This window comes from Squalius cephalus, assembly GCF_949319135.1.
Source record: "Squalius cephalus genome assembly, chromosome: 25".
Lineage (NCBI taxonomy): Eukaryota > Metazoa > Chordata > Actinopteri > Cypriniformes > Leuciscidae > Squalius > Squalius cephalus.
In genome coordinates, this window is record NC_137146.1 from 2264116 (window position 1) to 2274115 (window position 10000).

General features: G+C 34.6%; 1 protein-coding gene across 1 annotated transcript in view; it reads left to right on the forward strand.

Moving 5' to 3' along the window:
• The window catches only part of scn5lab (sodium channel, voltage gated, type V-like, alpha b), a 175836-nt gene that overhangs the window by 131401 nt on the left and 34435 nt on the right, over nt 1-10000 (forward strand). The window lies entirely within an intron of this gene.

A 10000-nucleotide genomic window follows, 5' to 3' on the forward strand; every position in this document is an offset into this window, starting at 1 on the left:
TACCCGAAATCATTTAACCCGTGTCACAGCCGGCTCGCAATATCACCCATACTGGGTTCATAACACCCTCCCCCATAGAAAAGGGTTTCTGTGTTTGAAAGTATCCCGGACGAGCCCCCGTTTGTCACGGCCAGCTCGCAAGCCGCGACAAAGAAGGAGACAACACATTGGATAATGATCAAAAGGAATAACATTTATCACCCTAACTCTACAAACTCTAAAAACAAACAACCCACAAATATGACATGACAACTGACCCAACCTGACCTGATCATTAGGGTTAGGGTTATAAATTAACCCGACCTGAACCCGAGGTCTGTTTCACATCCATTTTTTTGCAATATGCTGTATTTTATGATAGCTTGCAACGTTAATTAAACAAATACATGTACAAACACCATTTCACCAAGGCACAGCGGTTCCCTCAGCACAAGAAAAAAAAAAACTAAAAGCACGGACTTACCGATTACGAAACTTTGCTGTGGTTAAACAGGTGAAACAGTCACAAATTAACATTAAAACATTAAACTTCAATATATGCAGTTGCACAACTATTTACACATATATATCCTTCTCAGTACAAGTTTTTCGGGACCCGCTGGGCTCGGGTCGGGTAGCAGACCTCTAATAGTTACCGAGTTGTAGATCAGCTGAGAGTCACTGATGCGAGCTCGACTAACGTGTCCTGCCAGAACTGACGCTACGCTTGATGTTGTAAACTAAAACTAAAACCATATCCCAGTCTGTCAGTAACGCTCTATTTAGTTCCTGTCTCTATGATTGGTCGGCTGGAGCAGTGTGTTGTGATTGGTCGAGCGCTTCTAGTGTGTTTGGGAAATGTCCCGCCCCTTACCATAACCGCCAGTTTAACACACTACTAACTAACTCAACCAGGCCCCGCCCCTTTATTCTGCGCATTAATTATTATAATGAGGAATATTGTGACGTGTTTGTTCCCGGAAGAAACTCAAGTCTACAATGGAGGCGTTTCAGGAGATCAGAAACACTGACACTGATATAGAGAAGAATGTTTCAAAGTTCAAACACCAACGTTACACAGTGAAGAAAGATGAACGTGAAGAAGCAGATTAGGTGCTCTTTAAGACTTTTAGTCAGAAGCACATAACATATCTTTGGGCAGAAGTGTACTGTACATTCTGCTTGGTTCCTGTTATGTTTGGTTTTATATTTACCCATCTGCAAACATTGTGTAAAACAATCAAACTGCAGTCAGTGAGACGTCTATACTCGTCTGCCGTCGGCCAGAACAAACTGCAAAGTGGAATAGACTTCATGTCAATGGTCGAAACGTGAGACTAGATCTATAATATCCTTAAAATGTGGCATTGATGCTCTCATTAATGTTTCATGTGAGTGATTGTGAGCTTAATGGCACAATAATGCAGTTGCATTGACTGAATCTGGTGCTCTTTGGTCACTTTTGACCGAAAAATTTGACATTTGTTTTTTAATCTTTTAATTTGTTCTTCATCGGAATGATACAAAACTTGGTAAAGGTTTTGGTGCTTGCTATGTGAACACAAAAAAATCATGGACATGATTCGGACAGGTTAAAAAATAGTCGCACTTGAGCTCCTCGCGGTCAGAAATGAGCGAATTGGAAATGAATGGGAAACGAATTTCCTCTAGTGGAAGCGTTTGGTACTGCAGCCGAACACACTCTCACTGAAAGCAAATTTTTGGAGATTTCAGGCTCAAATTTTGAACACAACTTGTTTAGATTTATGGTTTTGGTTTTCTCTCAGTTTTAGAGTTAAAACATGTTTTTGAAAATATATATTTCATAACAAAAATTTAAAATAGAATTTTTGCACATTTTCCATAACAATAAACGTAAAATTCTGTAACTTTTTTAAGTTCACTTTTTAAAACTTTTCACTATTTCACTTTTCTTCACTTCAGCAATTATCTGCCTAGCGTCGTCTTTGAAAAAACATCAAACTTCAGTCTGTTGCTCTAAAGCATTCAAGATTTACGACAGTTAAATTTGGAAATGTAATTTCAGGTCTATGCTCAAAAAGTGAATAAATGGATTATAAATACAGCGTAAATATAATTTAGTACCATAAAATCTCCTAAAAATACAAAATATTAAATAAAAAACTAAAATATAGTGCATTAATTTAATTGAAATAAAAATAAATAAATTTCAGTCATTTTTGACCGACACTGGAAGAGCACCAGAGTTAATTAATTTACTAAACAAATCCTGTTTCTTAAACTGTTGATAAGTGCTGTAACGGGACAGCGGCGCCAGGATAAAGCACAAATCCCACACTTCAGGTTTCCAGCTGTAACAGACCGTCTCCAGTCCTCTTAGCATTCTCTCCGTCTCTTCCTCCAGGGAAGTCCTTGCATAGAGAGACTAATAAGCATCTATCAGACACACATCAGCTCTCCTTCTGTCTCGACTGTTATGAACGCCCACTCCCACAGCTATTTTCTCCTGCGTCTTCCTCCAGAGATGTTTTCCCTTGAGGACACCCCAAAAATGGAGGTCATGTCCACATTTCCCCCACGCTCAGATCTATTAGTTTGTTCCGACTGAATCGTGGCCATATGTCTGAGCGAGTGCCTGGAGGTTCAGCATGCATATGTGTTAAATACACATCACAGATGCTTATGAAAGAGGGATTATGAAAGACTTTGCATGAATTCACAAACACACACATATATATATATAGATTATATATATATATATATATATATATATATATATATATATATATATACATATATATAAAGAGACAGTAAAGATATTTACAAGGTTACAAAAGTATGAATACTGATGATAATCATAAATGTTTCTTGAGCATCAAATCATCATATTAGAATTTCTGAAGGATCATGTGACACTGAAGACTGGAGTAATGATGCTGAAAATTCAGCTTTGATCACAGGAATAAATTACACTTTATTATATATTCACATATAACACAGATGATTTACATTAGAATAATATTTCACATTTTTACTGTATTTTTACTTGGTGACTTTTGCAAAAACAAAAAAATTACTGAGCACAAACTTTTGAACGTTTATATATGTATGTATGTATATACACAGTATATATATATATACAAAATACATCTCAAAATCATTCCTTTAGTTCAGCTTTTCACTTAAATTATGTAGATAATATAATTTGAAATGCAAAAATTTTTACTAAATTATATGAAATGTATAATAGAAGATGATTTATGCTGAATGCAAAGTTACGGTTGCGCACAGTGAAGATTAGTAGCATGACTCGCGGTGTTATTAAGCAAACAGAGGCTCTTTCCCCACGAGGGCCCCTGGTTCACGCGGGTCCTGATTTCCCAGCATGCTCTCTGCTGGGAGCTTGGCATGTGCAGAATGATAGCAGTGTGTTTGGAGAATTCCCTCTCATGATACCGTTGTGTAACAGACGGACCACCAGCTTTCATGAGTGTCACGTTGCTCCGGGAGTCCACACACACCTGTGCTGCAGATCTTTCCTTTTTAAATATTTGTAATACTTTGTTTTTTATGTTTTTTCAAATATTTTAATATTTTACATTTTTTAAATATAGTTATTTATATTTCCATTTAAAATATTTTTTATTTTTAATATAGTTTTATTTTTTAATATTTACATTTTTAAAATATTTTATATTTTTTGAATAGTTTTTAATTTGTATTATTTATATTTTTAAATAGTTTTTAATATTTTATATTTTTAATAGTTTTATTATCCATTTAAAATATTTGTAATATTTTTAAATATAGTTATTATTTTTTATACTTCCATTTTTAATATAGTTTTTTATATAAATAATACAATTATATTTTCCTAATATATATATTTTATTTTTTAAATATTATAAAAATTGTATATTGTAATATTTCCAATTTTATTGCAATATTTTCTAATTATTTTAGTATAGTAAAATTGTCTAATATTTCAATTTTAAATATTTTTTATAGTTTTCAAATTTATATTTCCATGTTTAAATCCTTTGAACAAGCAATATATATATAAATATTATATATTTTTATTATAGAATTTATATTGTATTTTCCATTTTCACTTTCATTTTAATTAAAGTTTTAGTCATTTTGTTGTGTATTTTGTCTTTTTTGTTTTGTTTATGTTTATATATATATATATATAGTTTTTATTACATTTTATTATAGTTTTGGTTTTAGTTATTTTAGTACATCAAGTAAAAACTAAATTCAAATGAAATGTTGCTATAGCTGAAAAATTGTTTTTTTAATTATTTTTATTTCAGTTAATGTTTTTTTTAACAACTCTTCGACAGCGAATCATTTATTAATAATTTATTTATCATTTATTAGTCAGATCAGCCGAAAGTGTGTATCTTTATTCCTCGCGTCCTCTCAGACAGGGTGATCTCACACACAGCGAGCCGTAGATGAGTGTGTTCCTCTGAAACACTGATGTTGGTGCTGAAACTGAATCTGGGACACACACCTGTGTGACGAGGGACTTTATGAGCAGCTGATATTTGTTTTGTCTCTTTAATCTTTCACTACACCTGTTCCACCTCATTCTGTCCCTCTACATCTTTTATCTTTTCGTTTACCTGTTCTTTTATCTTTCAGCACACCTGTCGTCTCCCGCACGCTTCTCTCTCTCTATCTTTCTCTTTCCGAACTCTCGTACTATTGTGTGTTTTTCCCTCCTGATTATCAGGGTTTCCCCAAATCTAAACCTGATTGTATTCATGCTCTCTCTCTCTCTCTCTCTCTCTCTCTCTCTCTCTCTCTCTCTCTCTCTCTCTCTCTCTCTCGCTCTGTCTCTCTCTCGCTCTGTCTCTCTCTCTCTCTCTCTCTGTCTCTCTCTCTCTCTCTCTCTCTCTCTCTCTCTCTCTCTGTGTCTCTCTCTCTCGCTCTCTCTCACACTCCCTCTCTCTCTCTCTCTCTCTCTCTCTCTCTCTCTCTCTCTCTCTCTCTCTGTCTCTCTCTCTCTCTCTCTGGCGTCATTAATATGATCTGGTTTCTATATAAACACTCCTGTGAGAGTGACGCAGACTCACATTATACTGTATATTTGCTTTTCAGCAGCATTTTTATTTATGCACTCGTACTGTATGACAACCACTGACTCATTTGTCACAAGTAATTGTATTCATTTATTTTTAGATATACCAATTTATTTATTTATTTATAGATTGTTTGATGATGATAATATACACTGTTTTTTTGTTTGTTAGCTTGTTTGTTTTTTATTTATTTGTAGACATACTAATACTAATATACTTTATTTATTTATTTTGAGATATATTAATATTTATCTTTTGTTCATTTATTTATTTATAAATATTGTGATATTAACACACACTTTGTTTGTTTGTTTGTTTATTTATTTCTAGACATAATATACCATATTTATTTATTTTGAGATATAATAATACTATTTATTTATTTATGAATATTGTGGTAGTAATATACACTTTGTGTGTTTATTTCTAGACATACTAAAACTTTTACATTATTTATTGATTTATTTCGACATGTATTAAATATTTATTTATTTTTTGTTAAATATTGTGATATTAATAGTATGTTTATTTCTAAACATACTATTAGTAATGTACAATATTTATTTATTTTCTGATATAAATACTATACATTTTGTTTGCTAGTTTTGTTTATTTGAAGACATAATAATACTTATGTTTATTTTTAAACATACTAATATTTATTTATTTATGTATTTATTTATGGATACATTGATAAACATTTTGTTTGTTTGTTTACTTGCTTGTTTATTTTATATTTTTTGCAAACATACTAATACTAATATACATTTATTTATTTATAGGTATACTAATATGCATTTATAGATGGATGACTAGCAGTAATATTGATTGATTGATTGATTTATTTCCTCATGGTCATTATTATGGGCTGTTTTGGTGTCCATGTAAATATCCAGTAAGAGTGATGCAGACGCCCCTGAGACTCACATTATACTGTAACTTTGCATTTCCGAAAGATTTGCATTTTCTTTTTTACAACACTGACTCTTGTGTGCGTGTGTGTGTGTGTGTGTTTATGTTTACGAGGAGTTTCTGATGTGTTCAGTGTTCAGGCGGTTGGTTTTTCACAACACTATAATGTCAGAGAGTCGCCACCGGCTCACAGTCACACCTGAACCACAGAGACAAACACGAGCAGACGTGGAGACACACACACACACACACACACACTCACATGCGCACGCACACACGCATACACACGCACACGCACACACACACATACACAAACACACTCACACACACACACACGCATACACACTCACACACACACATACACACACACACTCACACACACACATACACAAACACACTCACACACACACGCATACACACTCACACACACACATATACACACACACACGTTTTGCCCCTATTATGCTTTTTTGGGATATTGTCTTTCATGTAGTGTGTAATAAATCTGTTTGTGAAGGTTAAAGTCTCCTTCTGCAAAGTCTCAAAGATAAAGTTATCGTCTCCCAAAGCTAAGACTCGATTCTGAACTGCCTGAAGCGAGTCGTCTAATTCCAGTCTTACTTCCTGTTCGAATCTACGTAGGTTTGTAACTAATCTGCATAATGCCGGTCTATGGTTTTGATTGGCTGCCGGCGAACAGCGTCTCTTTGCCCCTCAAACACTGTAGTTTATCTGAGACTGGAAGAGTTTGGTTCGTGTTGTTCGTGTCGAGAAGACGCTGTTTTCTGCTGACAAAGCAAATCCACTTTGATGAGATTGATACGGTAAAACCCACGCCATCGTCACTGTTCGCATCAAGAGCTGAGACTCAGATATGATCATGAGCGTTTCCTTTCTGACATGAGCTGTAAGCGGTCGACCAATCACAACAGAATGGGTCATCTGACCAATCAGAGCAGAGTAGACCAATCACAACAGACAGGGTCATCTGACCAATCGGAGCAGAGTAGACCAATCACAACAAACTGGGTCATCTGACCAATCAGAGCAGAGTAGACCAATGACAACATACTGGATCATCTGACCAATCAGAGCAGAGCAGCTCTCAGAGAGGCGGGGTTTAGAGAGACTGAATCTGTGATCCAACCGTTTCAGACGCTGTAATAAAAGAACTGAAGTTCAGTGGATATTATGAGAAAATTAAAGTATTTTTTTGACCTGGGATGCATGTAAACCTGTCGTAGGAGACTCCAAAACAACATTAGGAACATTTAAAAATATAATAGTTAAGATTACAGTTAAATAGGACTAGTTAAACTCCTGTTTTTAACACACTTTCTGAACAGCGTGATTTAGATTGACCCGTTTCAGAGTTTGACCTGAAGAAGAGTTCAGATGAGCCTAATTAGAGCTCGTGTTCGTCAGAAGTTCAGGCTGAGATCTGAAACATATGTGGACGTGTAGGAGTGAGTCTGGCCTGCGGTTCTCCTCTCTCTCCGTCAGTCTCTGTGTTTCAGAGCAGAGCCGAGTGCCTTCTGAGAAACGGCTCGCTGTTCAAACTCAGATGACCCGGTACTCGTTGTGTTCTTCGACTCACTTGCACGTTGCTCTGCTTGTGCCAGATGTGATTCTCGCTTTCAACTTTGTGATTATTGAGACTTTCTAGAATTACATCACCTGTGTATATCGCATCATGAAAACTGGGGCCGCACGATTAATCGAAATAAGCCGGAATTGCAAATGCTGTGATTGAATGAAGCGTACATGCTTGCGGCGCTGTGTTCACTTACACGCGAGCAGCTCGTGATCGGCCGGGGTTCAGAGCGTCTCGGTTCTCAGTAATCTTCATCTGCATCTGCATTTGTGAAGATGTTTGGCATATGTTGCATATCCAGCGACTCGCATATGCCAAACATCTTCACCAACTCATAATGAGAAGCACTTACCAACAGAAGACCAGCTTTAAGAGCTCAGCGGCTTTACCAATGACAGTCTGAGGGTTTAACACTTAACTAAGAGATAAATATACTGTCATTTTACAGTTGTAATGTAAAATATATTATTATTATTGTTGTATTTTTCTTAATTATTAGAGTTTTTACAGTGAAATATTACAATAGTTATTTTATTTTTAATAATTCTTTATTTTAATATTTTTTTTTATTTTGATTTATTATTTGTAGGCTATTATTATTTTATAGCCATATTGATATATAATCATAATATTTTACCAAATCGTGCATCCCTACAAGCAGCAACCCTGTTTTTTTTTACAGTGTAATATTTCTTATTTTGTTTATACAGGTTTTTATTGTTGTTGGTATTATTATTACCAATATATTACTATTGTTATTGTTTATTATTATTAATATTAATATTAAATAAAAATAAAACCATAAAATAATTAAGGAAATAAGAAATATTAAATAAAATATTAAATTATTATTATATTATTTTATATAATTAATTATTTTATTTGATTTTTTATTATTATTTTAAAGCCATATTGATATATAATCATAACATTTTACCCAATTGTGCATCCCTACAACCAGCAAACCTGTAATATTTGTTATTTTGTATATACAGGTTTTTATTGTTGTTATTATTATTATTATTATTACCAATATATTATTATTGTTATTGTTTATTATTATTAATATTATTAAATTAAATTAAATAAATATTATATATTAATATGACTATCACACAATAATAACATAAATATTATTATTATTTTTAGCCATATTGATATAATCATAAAAAGTTTGCCAAATTGTGCAACTGCATTTTTAAAAATTTTTTTTTTTTTTACAGTGTAATGTTTCTTTTTTCATAGCTACTATATATATATATATATATTATCCATCAAGTCCAGCAAACCTGGATTTTTATTTTATTGCAAATTTGATAAAAAATGCAGTTATATTATATTCTCTAAATCCCTAATAGAACCTCTATGGCAATAATGTTCGGCATCGCTCAGACAGACCGACGACAGTCAGACAGAGAGATCGAATCCCAGGTTTGTCCAGTAAACAGGGAATAATGCAGTATGGATCTGTCCCACACACTCGCTGTAATGGCATCATGTGATTAGAGTGTGTTATTGATGTGTTTGCTGTGTGATTGACAGATGCTGCTTCTCGACAGGTGGACGTGAAGGATGGTTTTATTGGTTCTCAAATCAGCGGTGTTATACGGGCCGGTCAGCCAAACACACACACACACACACACACACACACACACACACAGCGAGGTCTGATTTCAGGCATGAATGCCACATTGTGGCCCCGGTCCCCCGCGGGAGGTTATTTATGGGGCTTTTGTGCAACTCAACCTCCCTCAGTGCTGGGATTCCTCACACGCCGGCGAGAACGGCATTAAACTTGAGTTTGGACGCGTGCGAGACCAATAAAGCTGCCAGCTAATGTCCCGTCACGCTTCCCGACCCGGACAGAACACAGGGATATTGATGACGTCATACTGAGCTCATTACCTGTTCACTGAGTGCTCAGCGAAACCGGATCATATTCAGTGCGATCTCATCAGATCGTCTCGGCCGCTTAACGTGAAAAACGAGCCCGAAGCGACGGTTCCAGACGCTGTAATTGGAGGAAAGCTTCGCTGTGTTTGTTGTCGGAGGGATGAATGAGTGACAGCTGCGTGATTCAGGGAATGACAATTCAAGGATTATGGAAGTGGGAATCAGATGTTAGAATCTGAGGTTCAGACAGAATGGAGAGAACATTAGATTAGACGGAGACTGGACAGTCGGGCGAATATCACATATCTGTTTCTGTCTTTTCTCATTGGAAACACTGATCATATTTCATCCCAAAATCAAGATAAAATTTGGCATTGCATTTTGCATAAAGAAAATGAAGCCCTTTTTTATGACATTTTTTTTTTTGCATTGTTAAATTATTTTCATGACAATTAAACACTTTTACAACCAAATTTTTTTTTGTAATTAAATGTTCTAAACAAATGACAGGCCTTTTTAATTAATATATTTTAATTAATTAATTAAAAAA